The 9,366-nt window shown below is 28.9% G+C and overlaps 1 long non-coding RNA gene across 1 annotated transcript; it reads left to right on the top strand.

The window, feature by feature from the left end:
* The first annotated feature begins 3,510 nt into the window (after positions 1-3,510).
* Positions 3,511-8,185, top strand: LOC114578282 (uncharacterized). The gene is made up of 2 exons (XR_009832495.1): positions 3,511-7,443; positions 7,683-8,185. It is a non-coding gene; the product is annotated as an uncharacterized LOC114578282 (long non-coding RNA).
* The last annotated feature ends 1,181 nt before the right edge of the window (positions 8,186-9,366 follow it).

Genomic DNA, 9,366 nt, shown 5'->3' with positions numbered 1-9,366 from the left:
TAAAAATTTTATTTATAATTTTTTATCATTTGAAAATATTCGATTTTTTATTATTATTATTATTGTTTATTTTTCATCAACTTCATACGTAAATATATTTTTTCACTTTCCAATCTAGCATGATACCATTATTTAAAATTCATGCTACGTAAGACAATTTATCGCGCATGATATACGTATATATGTCATTGTAAACGAAGTTTAATATTATAGAGATAGACTTACAATGATAAGTGTCGTCAATATGAAAAATATCCGTGGAAAATTTCATGGAAGACCGCAGAGTTTCGTGACGATAGTGAAAAAAAACGAAAAAAGATATTTCTTTAATTATAATATAACTGTATTTGAGTAATACAGGTTTACGTCAAAATACCAACGCTCGTTATACGTATAAAATATGAAAAAGATTCATAGCTTTATTCTTATCGTTACGTAGATTGATGACAGATCGATTGATTTTTCATTGAATCGAGTCATCGAGTACTTTTTACATATATATATAATGCAATTATAATTATTTTTATCAAACTTACTAGTTGAATTATTAATATCGTTAATAAAACGTTTTAATTTTAAAGTGTAAGTTTGAACGATTAATTTTTCTAAATTTTTTTTTTGTATCCATTATTAGTAATTTATTAAGAACTTTGATACAGTATTTTAATAATGATTAATCATTTCAGGAGAATGTTATCGGAAGATTTGTATTCAGCAAAATGTTCTTGTAAAATTTTATTATCAAATTCTTATCGTTGTGTAACACATAGTGACTTGTGGTTATGACTTAAATTTCAAAATATTAATGTAATTATAATTATATTTGAGTCATTTCTATTAAATTTTTACGATATAAATAAAAAAAATTATTTATTTTAAAATATCGTATGGAATGGAAGTTACGAAAAGCAGAACGTTTAAATATTTTTATTCTATTTTTAATAAAAATCTTAGAAAAAAGAATATCATATACGTTGTTCAATGAGTTAAATATGATAAAGGAAAAGTATTTTTCTCAAGCTCATTTGCTTTAAATTGTTTTAAGAAATTTCAAGATCATCGATATTTGTATAAGTGGTATCATATATTTTTAACTTGACAGCGTTGTAGTTGATGTCAACACGAATTTATCGACCTGTTGACCTTGAAATGATTTTCGACTCACTTCGGTAAAAGTCTTATCAATTGGTACATTATCTTTCTGAAAGAATTATTTTAAAATTGAATTGATTCCTTTGCATTTTTCTTATCGTCAAGAAACGTTTACAAATTGAAATAATTAATCAATTTTGTTCGAAATAATTCGAAAAATTTCTGTACCGAAACGATAACGTTTAAAAAACAGATACGATCGTTTCCGTGTATAGTTCCTTTCTATTTTTGTATTGTAACGACTATCGGCAAGCTATAAACATAAATATTTAGCCAACTCGTTTCTTTCCTTCCGTTCCTATTCCTCGAAGTTTATTTTTAATCTCTATTTGCTAAGTATTAGCATCGTAATAATGGCCGATAATAAAAACGATTCAATATCGAAACGTAACAACAACAAACTTTGTAAAAATCGATATTTGTATCGAAGAACAATTTTCTGTGAAAATGATCATTAATTTTAATCTTTTCGCAAAATTTCATCTCAAGATTGATCATAAATTTTTATCGTTTGCGATTATATCGGATGATATAATTGTTTATTAAAATTGTTTAAAATGAAATCAACGAAATCGGAATCGAAATTTATAATTTTTTTTCAGAAAATTAATTTATTTAAAAAATTTTCGTATTTGTATATTGTAAAGTAATAAATTTATTGTTACTTTATTAAGTAATGCGCGAATAATCTACAACATATAGTTTATGTCAAGGATAAGATTTTATTTTTTAATCTTTTTGAAAAGATGATTTTTATTTTTTAATAATAATAATCTTTCAAATATTGAAAATTCAATAAGTATCCAAGTATCCAATACAATAGCAGTGATTCTTTGCAACTCAAACAACTGTTTTTAGAACGACATGTATTTACTTATAGAATATGATCTAAAATTTTTCATACGACTTCTGTCCATAATGTCTATCTAAAATTATAGTATCAATAATAATTATAATATCAATAAAATTATATTAATATCAATTTATTATTCCGGACGATGATCAGATTATTTTGCTCATTGCTATTTCGGTCGCAAATGTATAATCTCCATATCTCAATTTTTTCATTTCACATTCGAATGATCTATATATCTCATTCCATTTAGTCGAAGCATTTAATGGGCATGTTTATAGAAACGAGAAAAGGAGAAAAAAATGCGATTTGACGCAAAAGCATGAATTAGATAAGAAGAATTGGTACGAGCTTATGATCACGTATTCGGATGATGCAAAAGCATAATGCATGCATGAGTCTTGAGCATCAACGTAGATTGACGTCAGTGGTCGATTCGATCTAGGTGAAATCGATTTTGCTACCAAGGGCAAAACCACCACCGGCGTATTTCACGTGAAACAAGGTATCGATCGTTAAACAATTTAACACGTTCGAAGGAATATCGTGGAACATTTTATTTCCTCGTCGCTCTTTAATAATAATCGTTTAAAAGAAACGAACTCTTTTCACATTTTTTTTTTCTCATTTTCTATACAGATATACGAATTAAGTTATCCAACGATCAAATTTTCTCACTTAGGATAGAAACGATTTTCACGTGATAACAAACCGAACGAAAATCATCTTCTCGACTCGTTTCTCACGTCCTCCTTTCGATCCAACGTTATTTATCGAAAGGCACACAAAACATGTCTGAACATCGATTTCACGAGTAAGTAGATACTTACTCACAATACTTGCATACGATTTCTCGCATGTCGTGTTATCTTTGTAGAACAAAATGAACGAAGGTGGAATCGATCGGGAACGGATGTGGACGCTAAACGATTCCGATCTCGGAGGCGGCAGACTGATACGTCGAATTACAGAGGCGAGTATATCGAGTCGAGAAAGGGAAAGTCAATCGGGTGAAAGTCACTCGTCTGGATAGTTTTGCCTCCATTTATCCACCGTATATATGTACACGCGGTTCTATACACGGTGAGAGCACGATCTTAAGACCTCTATTATGTTACTCTTGCTCCTTCTCGATTTTATTTCTCGCGTTAACCCATCATTTTGTCAATTTGGATACCGTTCGATCCCTGCTTAAAACTTCCCACTGATTTTTATTACGATCTTATTTAATTTAATCTGTAGCATAAAAAGAAAATATAAATTTCTTTTATTCCAGAATATTTTATATCTTATTTTATCTTTATAAAACGATAAATTCATATATCTTGCAGCTTGAATATTTGAGTAACTTTATGGATATAGCTAACAAATATATATATTTTTTTCCAGAGCATTAAGAAATTTTAAAGTAAACTGAACCAACGATAGAGCATGATAAGATGACTATTTTTAAATTCCAGTTTTCTGTGATAAACGTTCGGAAAATGAGAAAGTGAGTACCAGAATCTGTCATATTTTCCAAGAAAATATACTTACAATTATAATTTATTTTTTATTTCAATATTTTATTTATCAATTCTTATTTTTCATATCATATTAATCTAAATTTATACTTTTACATAAGAAGTAAGTTCATATTTGAAAAATATTTTATAATTTTTAAAATTGTTTAAGAACCTGATAATCTTTAATAATTTATTTTATGAGTGTGATGGAATTGTGCTGAGAAAAATTATGAATTTATTCCTGTATTCCTTTAATAAAATAAATTATTTATAATATAGAAATGCTTTCTCAAAAGGGCACAATTATCGTAAGTAATCCGATTAGTGATATCACACAGACAAAATTTTATGACATAATAAGTTAACGAACAAGAATCGTTGACCATTATCAATAGGGTCAGAAAACTATCATAATTTTCATTACACATGTAACCATCTATCTAAATATATATAACTTTATCTATAAAAACGTTATAAAATATAAAAACTAAAAATTGGAAAAATTTAATATTTTTCAAATGTTATTACATGTTATCTTTTATTTTTCAGAGATATTAATGTATATTTTAATTATTAACGATTGAAAATTATTTAACACTCTTTATTCTTATTTTGTACATTTATAGAATCAAAATGAAATTTTGTCTATTCGTATAATTGCGTTACAAAGCAAAATATTCGAAAAAATAAATAACATATGCAATAATTTATTTTACTGTTCGTATAAATTTCTTTCATTATATATACGAATACATTACTTTGGTTAATTAAAAAATATCGTTCAAATTTATTAATTAAACATTATGCAGAAGCAGGTTCAGCAGAAGCAAGATTATTGGAAAACAGGTATTGGATATTTACCATATTTATCAATATTAAATTATAAAATAAGTATGAGGTCGAACGATTGGCAAGATTTAATTAATGATCAATTTAATTAAAACATTTTGGTAAAAGGTTTTTTGTTGCGAATATCATGAAATAAAATTTTTCATTCACTATATTTATAAACTTACGAAACGTAAAAATCGTGAAAAATAAAAAATTATATGATAGAGTTAATTACAGATTTAATTACTTAATAACTGTAAACTAAATATAACTATTATAATAATATATTATTATTTCTACTACTATTACCATTTAATATTAAATGTATAAAAAGAATGATTTATGTACTACTATATAAATTACGAGACGATAGATTTTTGTCATTTTCTTTTTACACAAAAATTGATTAATATAGTACAATGTTTTTTTGATTAAAAGAAAGTTATAAAATCTTACGTAACAGAAATTTATCACTTATACTTGAAATTAACGTGACACGTGAAAGTTGAAATCGACGTGGCGCCAGAAGTTAAAAATGCGACAGAATGAGAAAGTGATTCTTTGTAATAAGTGAACACACATGTTTGCCGCGGCCATTAATTGGACTACAAAATTGCTTATAGAGTAATTAAGTTGATGATGTGTAAAAAAAAATTTTATTTGACACAGCATAATTTACGATCCAATGACAGGAAAGAGATTTGAATCGTTTAATGTATAATTTATAGGGAATATCATACATAAATTTCCTGTAAAGTGAATAGAAAAGGTTTAATTATAAAATATGGAATTTTTAAAAAATTTGTAAAATAAAATTTAATAATTTTTTAATTTTTTATATTAATAAAATAACTTATAAGATTTATATTCAAATATATATGTCTAGAAAATATGTGCCTTCTCGAATTTTTATACAAAAGAAATATTAATTTATTCTTGGGATATCTTCGAAGGATAGATTCTAGAGATTTAATACGAAGACAAAGATTGATATACATAAATAAGCAATCGAAGTTTGCGTTAGATAAAAAGAGACAAAGATAGAACGACATGGAGCGCCGCGGCGTGGCGCGCCGGTGTAACAGAAATAAAACTTTATCTTTATTTGTATCTAGATAATATATTAATACCATCCGTATATCCATCCCTTGTGATTAACGATGTAATGAGATAACAATGAAAAAAACAAGATGCAATTAGCTCAAGGATCCATCCATAGATTTCAATGCATACAATTCTTCGACACAGTATCGTAAACCTACTTCTCCTTTCATCTTTCAAGCCTCATTGCCGATAAGGATCAGAAGCAATCGGTACATCTACAACAGCATGTATCTAAGTGCTATAACGCGGTAACACAGAACCACGTCTTTGCCTCGCGTCGAAACATTTCAACGAAATCGTGCATCATGCGATAGTACCGTGAAGCTTGACTCATTATACATATATTCGTGGTCCATTATAATTTTCTAGTAATTCAATTTCAGAATTTTGAAAAATTTACGTGTTTTATAGAAAATTATCCATTGGAATAGACCAAATCATAGAGATAAGATTCCTTTTTTGATATTCGTGAATTAAATTTTTATAATCTAAGTTTTATCAAAAAATTGTTCGAGATATTACGAACAATAAACTGGAGATCGATTGATCTTATGGATTAATTAATTTTTTCGTTCACAGCGTAAATTCATATAACGAAAGCGTTTGTTTAAATAATAAATGGCGGGCTATGGAATTCACATAATCAAGCATCGACGAAAATTTCGTTCCGATAAATGGAATTTTATGGTATAGTAGGTAGTCGTGATTTCGAGGGGTCAGTTTTCGCATCGGTGGTAAAGAAGGCGAGCGGACAACAAGTTTTTCGCACGAGAGGGCTACCGTGCGGTTGCGTTACGCGAGCTGCCTCTCCGCTTCGTCCGGTTTGCCAACCATGCATTTACCCGTATCGTTGCACGGCTACTTGGTTGACTGTATAGACGCTGCCTTGGCCTTTAACGATTCCTGGAACGATCTCCACCAACGATTTCTATCGATTCCGATCTTCGTGATACGCGCTGCCTATGCCTTCATCTTCTTTCCCCTCACATTTTCTTCTTCTTTCTTTTTCCGCCTTCTATCGCGAATTTCAACAACATTTCATTCTATCTTCTCAGATAACTCGTTCCTTCCTTCCTTCTTTTGTAAACAATGCCGGAGGCGGGATGACAAGATCGGGTAATAATAAATAAAATCTCGCTGGATCTTCGGTCCAGATAGAATTTATTATATTACAGTGTGGAAAAGGGCGTATACGATAAATTGACGAAATATCGAGAGATTCGTTATCTAATAGATTAAGATGAATCGAAAAAAAAATATCAGCTGTGTAGTTTATGAGATTACTATGTTTTGAAGATATTGAAAAAATTTTATTTACTCGATATTTTTTTCTTTCCTTTTTTTTATTTTAATTAAAAACAAGATGCTATAAATAAACGATAAAATATATCGATCGAAGATCTAATCAACCAGCAATTTCTATTTAACTGGACTAATGGTACACCATCCACCATTTAGATGAATGCGTTTGTTCGCAAACTCGAGGATATCTGTACGAATAGATGTGAAATTTGCATGAAAAGAGACAGACAATTTTCTCGAGTGGTTGAACCAGTGTAAATAAAAGTGTTTGATGCGCGGAAGCAAGGAACGAGCAACTGGAACAAAAATCCATGGTGGAAAGTTTCGAAAGTGTTCGTGAAGACGTGTCGGCCGATGGTGAGAGAGCGAGGAAGAGGAGGAGAGGAAGAGAGACGTCTCGTTACCGCGATTAAAGACAGGATACGGTAACAAAAGAGAGGCAGGAAAGAAAAGGAAAAGTTAGCCAAGTGTCCAGCAGATGTACATACGTTCATACGTGTATATAAGCATTATTATTGGAGTGCACGAGGAAAGACACACGGGTGTACACGTGGTAAACAGAAGCCTGGTGCACACGGGGTCGGTTGCCCTTTCTTTCATCAGGCCCGAGTCCTTCGTCTTTTCAGTGAACGGTGAACAACTCGGGGACAAATCGCGTACGTCGAGGATACGAATACCGTTACACCGGTTAAAAAAGTATGCATTTTTTCCATCCACGATGACGTGAAAAAAAAACTTTTGTTTCTAACCTCGTTTGCCGGAGAAATAATTTCACCTTTTTTAATCTATATAAAAAATATAATAGAAACAGCAACAGAAACGAAATATTTCATAATTTTATTATTTAAAAATATATATTTCAAATATATATATTGAAAACGTGGCCTTAAGAGCGAGTAGTTCAACGCATTGAAAGATTTGCTTCTCCCTTTTAGAAAAGAGCAGACCTGACTGAGAAGAGAGGAGAAGGATGGTTGAGATGAGAGTGTGCCGGCTAATAAGAAAATGCCATGCTGAAAATGTCACACGCTGAGCAGCGTGACGTCACGCTACAACTCGTTTCTACTCGTTTTTATGCTTCTGCTGTGTCGTCAAAACATCGACTGAGAAACGAAAATCCAAAAGGCGAATCCAGAACTGTTTATCAACAATGTAAACGTAAATCATTTGCCCCACATTTCTCGAAATATTTTGTACAATCTATTTGCATGATATACATTTTAAAATTAAACGATCGATATATATATTAAAATTAGTATCTATTTTTTTTTTTTTTAGTCTTTCAAACCGACTTAGAAGTTTTAATAAATTCGTATCCTTTGTAAGAAATAGAAAAAAATTATTTTAAATTTTAGCAGAATGTGAATATTATAGTAATAATCATAAATTTCATCTTTAAAATACATCGTATTTATGATATGTTACGTAATATATATAATATGAGTCTAATCTTTGTTATGTGTTAAAACACGAGATATAATCTATATAATTTTCTCGTTCATATCTCATTAATTTTATTCGTGTCATAAATTGCTGAATATGTATATAATTATTAATGTTTTTAATTTTTCAAAATTAAATATTTTATAAAATTATGTAATATTAAAATACAGAGGTAGAAAATCATTGTGGCAAAAGAGAAAATTATTTTACAATTAAAATAAAATCAGTGTAATGGGATGTAATATTATTGATTTTTATTTTAAATAATTATTTGTTAAATAACTTATGTTATAAATATTTGTATAAAACAACAATGTTTATAATAATAGATTATCGTATCTTTGGATTGACATTCAAGAACATTATTCAGGAACAAAGTAAACCAATTTTTGCAAAATTATTCGCAACTATAACGCCAACGTATCAATCGTAGAAGGATGTGACATTTTATAAAGAAAAAGCCGGAAGTGAGGTCGTTCAAGGAAAGTAAGGAAAGCAAAGTGAACTAATTTTAAGAAGATTCAAATAAAAAAAGGTTGGATTTAAATAAAGATAAAGGATTTATTTTTAAATGAAAATCTTTTAAATGAAAAACTATTTAAAATGTTTTATTTTTGTTGCTCATTATTACAATAAATTATAAATAAATTTCTCCAAATTTATATCTTTTCAAAAAATATATATTTGATAAATTTAAAAAGAAATCATATCAATAATTAAAACGTTAGAATTTATACATTATTCGTTTCGATATATAATATTATATATTGATTTCAAACTATTCAAAACGTTTTTAAGTAAATATGACACGATATCAAATATCAAATCTGATATATATTTGATTTATATATATTGATAGTTATATATATCTAACCTATATCATTTTATAAAACAAAATCATAACATTCGCGTTAATTCACTAAAAATCGAATTGATACGATTGGTTTCACCATTTCATCACTAATAATAAAAATACCCGTATCTTTTCATCCGATTATGATCGTCGTGCAATAATCATAGTTTGAGACTAGTCTGGAAGTCAGGCCTTGTTTAATTAGAGGGTGTCACAGTATTCCTCGTGACATACGGGCCGATGAGGGTCTCTTCGCGATAGAATTGTAATAGGGAGAAAGAGGGTTAATGTTTTCAACCCCAAACAGATTCTCATGAAGCTAT

Source organism: Apis cerana, linkage group LG13 (assembly GCF_029169275.1).
Source record: "Apis cerana isolate GH-2021 linkage group LG13, AcerK_1.0, whole genome shotgun sequence".
NCBI classification, from domain to species: Eukaryota; Metazoa; Arthropoda; class Insecta; order Hymenoptera; family Apidae; genus Apis; species Apis cerana.
This window is presented reverse-complemented; position numbering and strand designations above follow the sequence as displayed.